The sequence below is a fragment of the Crocodylus porosus genome, unplaced genomic scaffold (genome assembly GCF_001723895.1).
Source record: "Crocodylus porosus isolate Cpor-Errol unplaced genomic scaffold, CroPor_comp1, whole genome shotgun sequence".
NCBI lineage: Eukaryota > Metazoa > Chordata > Crocodylia > Crocodylidae > Crocodylus > Crocodylus porosus.
Genome location: NW_017728886.1, coordinates 112,040,587 through 112,055,708, shown reverse-complemented (window position 1 = coordinate 112,055,708; position 15,122 = coordinate 112,040,587). Strand labels below are relative to the sequence as shown.

Genomic DNA, 15,122 nt, shown 5'->3' with positions numbered 1-15,122 from the left:
AGCCGCACCTAGCTTTGGACTAGTTCCACTGTTGGAGAGCAAGGGCTGGCTCTGGAACCTCGTGAACCAACGGACACCCTATAAATTAAGAAACATTAACAACTTACTCTAAGTCGTCTACTTGTGCCAACTTGGTGAACCTCGAGGGCAGCTATAAAGCTACCTTCAATCCCGCCCCACAAGCCGCGCACTCGCACAGCTCCGCAAAGCCCGCGGCTCCCCTAAGCGGTGCCGGAACCGCTAGCCCGGCATTCCGCCACACAGAGATTGAACACTGCTGCCCCCAATATCTTGGGTGGCAGTGAAGAAAGAAAGAGGACTGCCATCCCATGCATACCTTTTGCTATCTTGTAAGAGTGTAAACAAGACTTCAGGAAGCTCCGCACCTTCATACCAAGACAATGTTTGCTGGGTAGATACAGATTTTAACCAAACTTCCATGCAACAGTTAAGTCCAGCATGCTGTATTATGTACATACAGATTATTTGCCCTGAACAGCTGAAAACTCATAAATAGGAGATCTAACGATAATTCCTAAAAAGTTTATGTAATAAAAACAAATATTTTTGTATGCAAACAAAAAAAAAAACCCAAAGTACATAGATTTGTCAAGAACGAGTTGTAATGAACTACTCTAATTTTCTTTTGACAGAGTACTAGGCCTATATTAAAAAACAAAAAACAAGACAAAGTGCAAAATTATAGTAGTTGATATACTTATGAATTTAGTAAAGCTTTTGACAATGTTCTACCTTTGCAGAATGAAATAGGGCAGTGTTTCTTAACCCATGGGTTGTTACCCAAAAGCGGGTGGCAAAAAATGTATGAAAGGGTTGTGGACAAACTTTAAAAATGGAGCAAACCTTAAAGGAAAAAGTATGGAAAACCGTGGATCTTCCCCTGCAGGCTGGCAAACTTCCAGCTTGTAAAGGGGCTGGTTGCTCCCCCCACCCCCTACCCCACACACTGGGGGGCTCAGGCCAGTGGGTCAGGAGTGAGGGGCACTGGGTTGGGACTAGCCATAAATGTATACAAATGGGTCCTGGTACAAAAAAAGGTTGAGAACCACTGAACTAGAGAATTATGGCCTACAGAATACTATGCTAAAGTAAGCATAAAATTAGCTGGAAAACCACATTAAGATACTAGTGGCTTATACTGATGATATAGACCAGTGGTATTCAATTTCTGGTCTGTAGACTAAGGGTCTGCTCACAGAGTGGAAGCTAGGGACAGTCCTCAAGGAGGACTATACAACAGTGGTCCACACCTGTAGGGGAATAATTAGGAAAGCTAAGGCGGTAACTGAGTTTAAGTTAGCTGAGGGAGTCAAGGACAATAAGAAGTCCTTCTTTAGGTATTTAGGGAGCAGAAGGAAAACAAATGGAAGTGTGAGACCCTTGCTTAACACCTTGGGACAGCTGATAATGGACACTCAGGGGGGAAAAAAACCCAAACTGAATGCCCACTTTGCTTTGGTATATCACTGGACCAAGGGGAAAGACAAGTGAGATAAGGATCACAGGGGGCATGGTGGAAAGGATAGCATTCCCACTGCGGATGCTGAGCTGGTGTGAAACCAACTAGAAAAGCCAGATATCTGTAAGTTAGTAGGACCAGATGGACTACACCTGAGAGTACTAATGGAGCAAGCTGAGGTCATTGGGGAACTCCAGGCAAACAAACCTCTTTCATAAATCATGGAACACAGGGGAGATCCCTGAGGATTGGAAGAGGGCCAACACTGTGCCCATCTTCAAGGGGAAGAGGGAGGACCTGGGCAACTATAGGCCAATTAGCCTAACCTCCATCCCAGGGAAAATCCTGGAAAAACTCATTAAAGAATCTATATGCGATACACTCATTGAAGGAAAGCTTCTGAATGACAGCCAACACGGTTTCGTTGCAGGAAGATCTCTCCTTACCAATCTCATCTCCTTCTATGTACAGGTCTCTTGCCACCTAGACATGGGAGAAAAGGTCGACATTATATACCTAGACTTCCAAAAGGCTTTTGATCTAGTATCCCACGATACTGTTGTGGAAAAATTGGAAGATTGTGGGCTTAACCGCTCAACAGTGCAGTGGGTGGAAAACTGGCTGCACAGTAGGACCCAGAGAGTAGGGCTGTGTGAAGCTGCAGGTGGCGATTCGATGCAGAGGAGATTCAGCGCAATTTGGTGGCCGAATCTCCAAATCAAATTAAGGGACCAATTTAAAGGTCCAAATTGATTCAAAGGTTTTCAAGTCTTCAGAAAATATTCAGAGAGCTTTGATGATTCAGGCAGTCCCCAGTGGCTGCAGCAGGAAGCCCTCAGGGGTCTGTGCTTTTCAACATCTTTATCAGTGATTTGGATGTGGGGATGAAAAGCTCACTGGCCAAGTTTGTGGGAGCATGGTCATGCCACAAGATAGGCTGCAGATACAGGAGGACCTGGATAGGCTGGAGAGTTGGGCGGACCAGAACCAGATGAAGTTCAACACTCAGGTAGTGTACGGTGCTCCATCTGGGGGCAAACAGTCCCCAACGTATCTACAGGCTTGGTGGCAACAATTTGACTTGCACCATGGCCGAAAGGGACCTAGGGATAGCGATTGATCATCACATGCCCATGAGCCAGCAGTGCGATGCTGTGGCCAAGGTCAACAACACGCTGGTATGCATTAACTGTTGCATCTCATGCAAAACTAAGGAAGTGATACTCCCACTGTACACCACACTGGTAAGACTGGTAACTGCGTCCAGTTCTGAGCACCACACTAAAACAAGGACATAGAAAAGCTTGAGAGGGTCCAGAGAATAGCGATCCATATGATCAGGGACTTGCAAGACAAGCCATATGAGGAGAGGCTGAGGGACTTGGGCCTCTTCAGCATACAGAAGAGAAGGCTGAGAGGGGACTTTGTAGCAGCTTACCACTGCATCGGGGAAGTACATCAAGAACTCTGCAAACACCTGTTCACCAGGGCACCCCTGAGGAAGACGACCAGGAGCAATGAATAAAACTTCTGGAGGGCTGCTTCAGGCTCAATTCCAGGAAAAACTCCTTCACAGTCAGCATGTCCAGGCTGTAGAATAAACTCCCTCCAGTGGTGTTGCAGTCATCTATCCTGGAAATCTTCAAAAGGAGACTGGACAGTCACCTCGCTGGGGTCACTTGATCCTAGTTGTCTTTTCCTGGCTAGTGGAGGAGGACTGGACCAGACCTGATGATCTACCACCAAAATTCTGGACCTGTGAGGAACCCTGTGGGCTGGATGATATCATGTTATGCCCAAATCCAGCACAAAGGGCTGGGCTGGCAGACAGGGTCACTCTACAACGTCCTCCAGTTTGGGATACCACATTTCAAGGAAGTTTCACAAGATCATTGGCTCCAGCCCCCCTGCACAGGGCAGGAAAGACTGCTGGGGTCAGATGATCCCAGCAAGGTGCATGTCACAACATTTTTTAAAGATTTCCAGGGTAGGTGACTATATCACCTCTGGGGGGGGCTCTGTTCTAGATGCTAGGCACTTGAGTTGTAAAGATGTTTTTCCTTATGCCCAATCCAACACAATCTTTAATCAGTTTGTGTCCACTGTTTCTTGCCTCCCCCTGGGGTGCCTTGGTGAACAGATGTTCCCCCAGGCCCTGATGTACACCCTTTATATACTTATAGGCTGCCACCAAGTCTCCTCTAAGACTTCTTTTCTCCAGGCCGAACAGTCCTGGAGTCTTTCAGCCTCTCCTCATATGACCTGCTCTCCAGACCTCTAACTATGCATGTGACCCTCCTTTATCCTCTCTCTAGCTTCTCCACATCCTTCCTAAAGTGCAGCGCCCAGAACTGGATGCAGTACTCACCACAACTGAGTTGAGCCTTACTCGTCATGCCTCAGCAGATGCATGCCAGTGTTTAATTTGCTCTGCCAGCTACAGCATCACATTGGTGGCTTATGTTCATTCTGTGGTCTACCAGGATCCCCAGGTCTCTTTCAGTAGTGGTGCTGGCAAGCGTAGCATTGTCGAGCCTGTAAGCTTATTGTAGATTTATTCCTCCCCAGATGGGGCACTTTACATTTCTCCATGCTAAACATCATCAGGCTATGATCTGCCCACCCTCACAAGCCTGTCCATCTCAGCCTGTACCTCAAATGTGACTGCACTCCCCCATAATTTTGTGTAATCTGAGAACTTTGCCAGTACACTTTTAACACCCGAATCCACTAATGAATACAATGAAAAGCACTGGTCCAGGTACTAAACCCTGGTCATCTTAGTTCTGTCTGTTAATACCCTCTGGGTCCTACCTCAGAGCCGGTTACCTAGCCACTGGACCATAAAATTAGTCAAGGCCACATTCCCAATTTTACCATGAGGACATCATGGGATACCAAGTCCAAAGCCTTTTTGAAGTCAAAGTATATAACAACCACCTCATTTCCCTTATCCAGGTGGCAAGTTAACTGATCAGAGAAGGAAACGAGGTTGGTCAAGCATAACCTGCCTGCAGTGAAGCCATGTTGGCTGTCCTTTAGAATACTGCTTTCTGTCAGCCTATCAGTAATGGATTCTTTGATAACTTTTTCCAGGATCTTACCAGGGATTGAGGTCAAACCAACTGGCCTGTAATTCCCTGGGTCCTCCTTTTTCCCCTTCCTGAAGGTATATGGAGACAAAGTATTCTTTTGGGAGTTTGGTTTTCTTCTGAGTATCAGTTATCAGCTGTCCCATTTTGTTCATCAGGGGCCCTATGCTTCCCTTATTTTTTTCCCCCGACTTCCTACATATCTAAAGAAGGACTTTTTAGTGATTCTGGTTGACAATCTGAATTCAGTTTCTGCCTCTGCTTTTCTAATTCACTCTCTACAAGTGCGGGCTATTACACTGTACTCCTCCTTAGTGGCAATTCCTGACTTCTATCCCTTTCATACGCTTCTCTTTTCAATAATCAGGAGGCCCATGACTTTCCTTATTGAGCCAAGTGGGTCTCCCAGCCCTTTTGCTGCCTTTCTTACGAAAAGGAATGGACTTCCTTTGTGCTCCAAGGATTGCATCCTTGATGAATGACCACTCTTCTTGTACTCCCTTCCCCACTGGATCATCTCTGACATATTCCAAAGAAGAGAAGCAAAAATGATCAGAGATGTAGAAAACAAAACATCCTTTTTTCCCGCCCCCCAATCTTTCCTCATGGCTTTAGTCTAGAGAAAATTAAGAGAAGACATGGTGACAAGTCTTCAAATCCACAAACGGTTACAGCAAAGTGAAGAATAATAATCTCTCTCTACTGACAACAGGACAGGTAATGGGCTTAAACTCCAAAGGGAAAAAGCTTTAAACTGTAAGGATATTTAAGCACTGGAATAGACCAAGAATGTTGTGTAATCTACCATTGGAGGCTTTTAAGAATGAGACACAAATGTCTGTAAAAATGTAGGTACAATTAATACTGCCTCAGAACAGGGAGGAAGGACAGAGGACCTTTTACACTACAATGCATCCCTGTGGGTTATGTCTTGTGGTCAATCATCTTTTCCTGCTGTTGAATCTAGCCACTCATACCTGTCTAGGCACTAACAGTTTTCCTGATGTCACAGGAAGCAAAAGTTGACATATCTGATGAATTGAGTTGGGTCACAAAGAACTAAATCTTATTCCACATACTTAGTATCTAAGAGTGATAGTATTCTAGCCTGCTTAAGTTCCTGAAAAACTGTCAACGTAACTTAGGCAGCCAACAGAGTTTTCTACATATTTTGACACTCTCTTCAGTAACTAAGCATGTCAAATAAAAGGCTTTAGTTCGAAACTTCCAAAATGAATATGAAGGAAATAAGCAGACTGGCTTTGACCCTTAAAGCCCTGGAGAATAAAAAAAAAGAAAACAGCAGTGCCCTCTGTCCTGGTATTAACAAGATGCAACTTAGCAGGTACGAAAATTACTAGCCGTCACTATTAAAGAGTTTTAAGTAGAAATAGTCAACTACCCACAGAGAACATAATCAGAAGGTTTAACATCACTGAGCCCGTGAGGTTTAGTTTTTAAAAACTGTCAAAAAATCCTAAAACAGAGCATGAAATGGTCTGAAAGAGCAAGTAAAGCACAGAAAAAAAGTGGATACCAAAAGCTCCTACAACCTCCCTAGTATCTGTTAGTAGGACCTGCTGAGCACAGCAAGCCACATCTTTAAAATTACTACAATTCTAAATCTTCTTAAAGTTTTCTTTTGATACAACTTCTAAAGGATATTAGGAAACTACAGTAAGAGCAGGAGAATAATTCTCAATCATCAACTTCTAAGCACTCTGAGGGAATGTGGATGAGATAATATAATATTCTTAAAAGTATATTAATACTTAGGAAGAAAGAACCACGAGTCAAGACGATAAGAAAAATTGAAGTGGGAGGAAGCTATTTGAAAAGTAATTGTACAAAAGTAAATAAATAGCAGAAAGGGGAGCAAGAATCTAAAGGGAGGGGATGAGAAAGAATATTGAGAAAAAAAAAAAAAACCCTTCACATCCTGAAACCACTAGAATATATGAAAGCTGGGAAAGACCTGAAAATATGCAAAATGAGGAAAAAAAGGGGGCAAGCACCACAGCACAAACTAAAATATGAGTAAAGTGAAATTCAATATATGAAGAAATCTAGCTAACAACTTTTACACATATGGAATGAGATGAGCGTATAAGGAAGTAAACAATGCCAAAAAGGGATCCAAGATACAAGACTGGCTCAAAGAACGGTCACAACATATGTCAACAAGAAATAACCCAAATTTTGCATACTGCATCCTAGCCCAGGCATGGCCTTTATACTTTGTGACACTGGCTGGATTCTACTTGAAGTACCACACACTTTCAGCAAATCAAACAGGCAGATACCAAGTTAAAAGGAAAAGGAACAGTAAGATAACAAAAGTGAGTAAAGGTAAAAGTTGTAAATATTTAACTCAAAGTAACTATGGAAGACAGCTATTTGTAATATATAGGCTCTCTAAGGAAAGTAGCATATATGTTGGCTCAAGGGAGCAGTACATTGAACAACAGCATGAAACTGAGAAACAGTAATTTCAAAGCAAACGGGATAAAGTTTATTGACAAGGAGACATCCGACTGCAGAATAATTTCTCAGAGGAAATGTCAGAATCCTGATTGCAAGTAATTTAGAACTTCACTGGACAAAACTCTTTGGGATGTACAGAACATATCAACATCTTGTATTCAATATAATTAAAAAAAACCACACATGGCGTTTTGTTGTGTGGGTTTTTTTCTCTTTACAAAGAGCTAAATACATTCAAGCCCTCACACTATCTTCCAGATTTTCTTTCCTTCAGCTACAAAATCTATTGTTATTTCCCACCAAATTTGTTACATATTCAAAAGCAAACCGTTTTCAAACAGTGAAAGAATTTCACTGATGAAAATTCAGATATTGCCAACGTACAGAATAAAAACAAGCAGTTCCTGAAATTTACTGCATCTGTGATGCAGTGGCCACATTTGACTTCCTGTGTATTGTCACTTTAAAAACTAGAGAATAGCTTCCCTAACTGTTTCTATGTATTTGCATTTTTTGAAGTCTACTTAATGCAACCAGAAGATTTAAGTGACATTTTTATTAAGATATTGACAAGACCCTCCTGAAAGTGACTGTAATCTCTAGCCCAGCTCCCAACCTGCTGCTGTGGACTTGGGCCCAGAGGACGGGGCCAGCTCCCTAGCATGGCGCACCACTCCTGGAGGAGCAGGGGGGAACCCACACACCCCGCCCAGATCTGCACATGGGGCGGGGGTGGCTGAGGATAGTAAGAGCAGCGGTGCAGGGTTGCGCCCCTCAAAGCTACCACACATGCAGGGGGCATGTTGCCAGGGAACCACCCCCAAAATGAGCTGCCCGTGGTCCCATCCCACTCCCTGCTGATGCCCCAGGCCTGCCAAACTCCTCCCCCCCACTCCTGACCCCACCACTAACTTGTAGGAGTTGCTCTCCAAGCTGCCTGGGGCCATGCGCATGCACATGACGCTCACTGCCCGACCACCCTTTGACCCCTCCCTCACAGCCCCCTGCAAGCTAGAACTCTATTAGCCTTCAGAGGATTCCTCACAAAACTGCAAAATCCCTAGGCTTCTCTGGTAAAATGATCCCAAAAAACTGAAAATTGTGATTCTAACATAAGCAACTTTTACACGTAATATACAAATGGTTTTGGTGTTCCCATATCAATTCAAGTAAGTGGCTGATTCTATTAACAAGATAGCCTATAAAGCAAAATCCATTGCATCATTTCAAAATTTGTATTTGAGTAAAGTCAACTAAGGAAAGTTTCCACATAACAGATGCTCCAGAAAATGTGAAATAAGACTACGACATTTTACTATCTGGTGACTGACTTTCTATTAATCAGCAACTGTTGCAGTATTTTAATGAGGTACATATTTGGTAAACTTGATAATTTAAAAATAATCACCTTTTCAATAAAACAAAGTTTAAATAGCAGATTCTGATTTTTTGTTTAAACTGCCTTTAAATTATAAACATTTCCATCGCCACTATTCCCTGCTGATATTTATAAGGGTCTTTTTAAGAAAGGAACCGGATTGGACTAAGGAGCAAAGTGTTCATTGTGTAAGAAAAGTAAGTGACTCTGAATCTGTCAGGCAAACAGAATATGTACAATATCCTAACAAATTCAGAAGGTAAACAAACAGACAACGTAAAACTTTAACCCTAATTTTAACTAAAGACATTTCAGAAAAAGGATTCCCCCCTCCAAAAGGCATCTATTCAAGCTGTTCTTTTCAAGATGAGATGTAGACTGCCTGCTCCAACTACCGGACCAAATTCGAAACCGACAGAGAGATCGAGTCTTCTCTTGGAACAAAAGAACATATTTCTACTTTGTTCTGTTGAACCTCGTTAGTCCTACAGAATCCTTTCAAATAATTTTTTGAAAACCAATCTCTTGGAAGGTGTTAATAGGCTTACTCCAACAGTAAAATTAATGAAAACATGAGTCCACAATGAAGTTATCAAATGCAAGACATCTGATGTACTAAAGGAAAACTGGTGCACTGAAGGAAAATAAAAATTAGTTACTTCAAAAAATTAGTTACTTCCTCTTTTGTTTACAAGTTTTCACATCTCACAACCTTTGCCCTGAAGAACTGACTTGAGAAGTATAGACCAGAAAAGTTTAAACACTTTTCAAGAGTTTTTAGCCTGTCACAGAGTGGGGCCTGCGAGGGGCCGTGAGCTTGCTAGTGCCCCCTGCCGTGTCAATTAAGGTGATCCAGCACCCTCAACTCGCCCGCCACGTCTTTGCTGTTATGAAGTTCAGTATGGGAGGCTGCCTACTCTCACCTTAGACACCGCGCTGGTGTTACCTCCGTTCCCAGTGGGGTGCTCCAACACCTCAGCCTTATGGGCAATGCGTGCCTCCTACCTCCCCTTCAGCACGCCCCAAGCCTCGCAGCTGTCCCTCGCCCTCTAGCACCCTCTCTGGCACCCCTGGGCTCGTCACATCCTGGTGCCCCTCTCTGGCACCCTTGGGCTTGCTACACACCTGGCGCCCCTGGGCTTGTCACGCCCTGACGCCCCTCTCAGGTGTTCCTAGACTTATTACACGTCTGGTGCCCCTGGGCTGCTCGTGCAACTTGCACCCCCTTACTGGCGCTTCTGGGCCAGTCACGTACCTGGTGCCCCTTTACCAGCACCTCTGGGCTGGTCCTGCGACCTGCGCCCCTTTACCGGTGGGCGCCCTTTGGGCTTGCCATGTAACCCGTGCCCCTTTACCGGCACCTCTGGACTAGTCACGCAGCCTGTGCCCCTCTATCGGGGTCCCTGGGCTTGCCTCGCTCAGACACCCCCCACCGGGCCTGTCTTGTGGTCTCCACGCTCCTTGACCTCTCTGGGGCCTCTTGCCCTCCTCTGGGCTTTCCTGCCCTCTCTGGGCCTATATGTCACGCTTCTCGCCCCTCTGGGGCCTACACCGCGCTTCCTGCGCTTGGGGCTCAAGTGGCCCGTAGCCGTGCCTGGCCCCCTTGCCCTCTCCGGGGCCTCTCGCCCTTCCTGCCCTCTCCGGGGCCTCTCGCCCTCCTCTGGGCTTTCCTGCCCTCTCCGGGGCCTACGTCGCGCTTCCTAGCCCCCTCTGGGGCCTATGCTGCGCTGCCTGCGCTTCTCACCCGCACTCGAGGTTTCCCATGGTTGGGACTCAGGCGGCCTTAGCCTTACCTGGCCCCCCAGACTCGCCTTCCCGGGCCTAGCTCGCACGCTTCCCATGCTTGGGGCTCAGGTGGCCCATAGCCGTGCCTGGCCTCTGACCCTTCTCAGGGTCATTCGCCCCACTGGGCAAAACCCCGCCCTCATGGGCTGGGTTCTCTACACCCCACACACCACGCCTCTCTGGCGCAAACAGCTGTGCCCACCCAGCACTGCTCACTGTGCCCCGCTGGGCACCAGGAACCCCCAAGCAACTGGGGAGCTCCCGTGAGGCCTCCTCACATCCCTACAGCTTCACCCAGTCCTCCGGTTTAACAATAACTCAACCACGAGCCAAACGGCTGCAACATAAACAACAAGGAGCCTCCAGGCTCATAGCATGAACTTCAAACCACCCTGGCTCCCAACCATACCTCCCTTAGGGTTTGCACTCTCCCGCATCATTGCAGCCAGTCAGCGTGTTCAGGCTGCAACCCCCGACTCGGCCTGCTCAGCTCTCCCGCAGAGCTCCTGCTCCTGCGGCTACCAGAAGGGAACTGCTTGCTAGGCTCTGGCCTGGGCTGTTTATAAAGGCCCGGCCCTGCCCCCTTCTGGGCACATGACCTGCCTGGTTGCCCCAGCAACCGGCACCTGAGCTGCCCTGACAATTGGCAGCTCTCCTTAATTTCTCTCCAGGCACAGGGCACCCTAGTGCCCCCGTGACAGCCTTTTATAGAAATGTGATGTTCTACACTTCCCATAAAACAGGGCATGGTGCTTTCAACAAATCAGCAGGGTACTAATTATGAAATTAAACAGACAAAAACATTTCCATACTTACTTTAAAAAAAAGGTCTGAGAAATATCTCTCCTCTAGAGCCACTGGACATCTATACATGTGCTCCAGGATTGTGGGGGATGGTCTTTAATTAGAGGGGCTCAAAGCATTGTCACAGGTCCCAGCCCTCCAGTGTATTCAGTAGCCCATGTTTCAAAATGGTGGTGGGGGCGTTTTAACTAAAGCTCATTTGACAAGCTTTAAAATGCCCCCGCCACCATTTTGAAACAGGGGGACGCTGAATACACGTGACATGGAGGCTACTGGAGTGGACAGTCTGCTGTGACATGCGATTAAATCGAGTCTACTGCTACGTGCTAATTAGCATGCATCAGAACAGAGGTTTGCCACATGTATAGGTGCCCACTGATACCTGACCTGGGCCACAATGGGCCTAAAAGAAAGGGCATTCAGGGAAAAAGGAGACGTACATGGGCTACAAGTCCTACCTTTGCTCTGACATGCACTAGGTAAAGACATGCCTCACTGAGGCATCATAAAAGCTGTGTCATGTTTAGAGTACTTTCCTCCTTTATTACCGACCTTTTCTGCAGGTTTACAGCCATTTGGATGGTCCACTAGCACAGGCAGTGGTAGGTATTAAAACTGGAATGTTGCACTGTTGTAGAGCTGGTAGCAGGAACCATAAAATGTCAGACTGGACTAGGCTGCTCTGACATAAGTGCAGAAGATGTGAAAGAAGAGATTTCCATCCACAAGCCTTTTAGGCTGCCCTAAAGGAAAAACAAAAATCAAGTTAAGTTCCGAGTTCTAGCTTTAAAATTGAGAGTACTTTAAGATCTAGCAATCCAAAGTTCTGAGCAGCAACCTTCACTGCCTCCCTCTAACCGCAGTGTAAACTGAGTCTATTTAAAATGCTATGACCAGACTCAAAGGGATGCGACAAATGCCACCAAATTTTTTCAGCCCAAACTGATTTGCAGAGAAGCACTGAGAAAGCAAATATCTGAGTTTCACAACAAGTCTATACTTTTATCCAATCATGAAGTCACCCCAGTTTACTGCTCTAGTTACAGGCTCCAAAACATTTTCTATCATAAGTCTCAGTCCTAAAGGCCACTCTTCTGGAAAGCTAAAAACTTTTCCATACTTGATTTAAGTGGACACAAGTGTAAGTAAGTTCTGAATGGCTTAGCTAAATATGTTCAGCCGTTTTTGAAAGCTTTCAGAATTCAATTTAAAAAGTACCAAAAAAAAGAAAGAAAAGCCAGCAAATAATAAAAGGTTACCTCCCCAGGATTTTGTTTGCACTCCCCACCTGCTCTACCTTCTCTGTACACGTTACTCTTTTCAACCTGATGATAAACATTTTCAATTTCTTGCTGTAAGTGAACTAAACAAAATCCATATTGTACTGATTTAGCATCGGACAGAAGGAACTTGGAGCTGCGAATTATGAATCCTTCCATTTTTACTACAATGTCAACTTATCTACACATGTAATATCTTCAATACAGTGTGAACTTACTAATTTATAAAAAACAATTACTCTATTTTTTTTTTATTATTATTATTAATCTGATGTTTTGGCAGGGTTTTTTGTTTTTTTTTTACCTAGAAAAAAAATAATGTATAAAAAAATTCCAAATGGAGAAGCCAATAATAAACATGCACAAATCAGCATATAGACGTTACAGACACTTGCTAAAGGAAGCTAAAGGTGTTGGTGAAAATGGGTTTATCCATTGAAGGTTAATGTCATGATAAATATTTCAAAGTATCCAAGTAAGTAGCAAATAACCTAAAAAAAAAGCTAAAGAATCCAACAACCTAAATACTCCAAAGATAGTAATCAACAGTAGACATGTGATACTTGCAACTATGCTAACATTTTCCTATCACGAGCGGGGGAGAAGAGGGAGAGGTGAATCATTCAGTGAACAGCTTGATTCCGTATTTGAGAAGCATGGTTATATCTCGATATGCTACCAATAAAAAACAACTGTTATACTTTTTTAGTCTTTTAGGACTCTTAACTGGAACTAAGTTTAAAAATTGAGCAAAATACCTCACACAATTGTTAATTTTCAATAAGGCTTGCAAAAATGGAGACATTTCAGAAGATGAAAAAAAAACTATAATTTTGGTAATATTCAAAGAGATAAAAAGAAATAACACAAGGATCTATGCATCAGTTAGCCTGCCATCAATCCTGAAAATAAAAGAAAAGGTAATATGGAATGCATATCCATCAAAAATTAGAGATGGTAACATAACAGCAATAAACATGGTCCTAAGGAAGAAAGGACTGGCCAAAGATGTATGACATTGTTTTTGATTATATGACAAATTTGGTTGCTAACTACACTGACATAACAAAGATGTCTCCAAAACAATGGCATAGATATGCCATCTTAATACTTCTAAAAAAAGTATTTGGCACGTCCTATATTACCTAACTCTTCCACTTACCACATTTTTAAAGTGCTTTAAATATACTGGAACAAAACGTATCGTGTCCAGCTTTATATATGGGGAAAACCAGCACAGAGGTGAAGTGATCAATCAAGATCACTCACCAGGCCACGACAAAGGTAGGAACAGAATCTCAGTATTCCTAGTCTTAGCGCAATATTTTAGTTCAGTCACTAAGAAAACTGCCTTAGGTTTCAGAGATCACAAAAGCCAAGAACAGTGAAATACCCAAGAGAGACACAACTAGTAGAATTCTAAAGAGCTCAACAAATACTATTCAATTCCTGTCAAAACAGTGGAAGAGGATATAAAGATACATTTATGGTAAAATATGTGATCAAATTGGAAGAGAAGAAAACAATGGACTAGACAATAGAGCAGGCAGTACTTGGATCTTTGCTTACACAGACAGTCCCCAGCTGATTAGTATGATAGGCTCTTGTAAGTAACATGGATTTTAACATAGCAAAAACAAGGTCATGCATCTAGGAACAAAGAATGAAAGTAATATTTAATGGGAGATTGTGCCCTAGAAGAACAGTGGATTTTTTTTTTTACTATTGTAATTTTAAATAAGACTTCAGTTGGTCATGGCAGAATACCAAAAGCTCCCCTAACACAACACTGTTGGTAACAGCACAAATGCAAGCCTCAAAAATAAATATGAGAATGTTATGTGGATATTTTAAGAAAGTAGAAAAGGTATATGATCCAAGACTTGGATAATGAAACAGGCAAATTTAATTAGAAATATAATAGTTCTTGAAAAAGGAATTTGGGTAATCAATCCTTGGAAGAATTCACCTAGTGATGCGAGCGCGTGTGCATGCGCATGCGCGCGCACACTCACACATACACTTGTTCAAACAGCAGCCGAGGGAAAAATAGGGTGGCCACTGATGCATTCCCAGAAAAAACAGGACACCCCTTTCGTGAAGGGCAGGACCACTGCCCGCTTTGGCCAATCAGCAATGAAGGGCAGTGCCACCAATGAAAGGCCACCTCCCTGCTCCTCCTGACTGTGCACTAGCCCACCTCTAGGCACAGCCAACAGAATCATGAAGACAAGTGACTGACATATATTTCCACCAATTAACTGAAAAATATGATTTTTTGCAGTCCGTTTCTCATTCAGAAACAGACAGGGAACAAGGATTTTAAAACAGGACGGTCTAGTCTAGTGTAAAACAAGATCAAGGGCCATGCTAGGTAGAAAGTTCCAGGCAAGGTTCTTTAGTGGACATGTCACACACATGACCATACCACTTACCTATCCTTAAATTTATACAGATGCAGTGCAGAAACCTGACAATATGATTTGGTTAATGTTGTGTACACAAATGTACTAACAACTAAGCTAGATTTCTTAGAAATGTCACATTTTTCCAGGGAGGTTTTATCTATGCAGCACAAGATATTACTTTGCTTTAAGTATTAGTTACATCATTCATATGCACATACCATATTCCACCCAGCTTAGAGACTTCTGGTTAACAGAATCAGTGTGGCATAGTACACCTGTGCTTTACCCCAAGGCAATAAATAGCAGAGTGAAAAGGCAGCTCAGTTTACTTTCAACTACAGAATACCAGGTCACAGAACTTTAAGTAGAAGGGGTGTATGGCACAAAGTGGTTTCCATTGTTTTTAGCCTT

General features: G+C 43.7%; 1 protein-coding gene across 1 annotated transcript in view; it reads right to left on the bottom strand.

Moving 5' to 3' along the window:
* GALNT1 (polypeptide N-acetylgalactosaminyltransferase 1) overlaps positions 1-15,122 on the bottom strand; it is a 200,915-nt gene that overhangs the window by 136,798 nt on the left and 48,995 nt on the right. Inside the window, exon 2 of the mRNA XM_019540745.1 lies at positions 11,576-11,766. The gene's annotated coding sequence lies outside the window, so the exon portion shown is untranslated. The remainder of the gene's footprint in view (positions 1-11,575; positions 11,767-15,122) is intronic.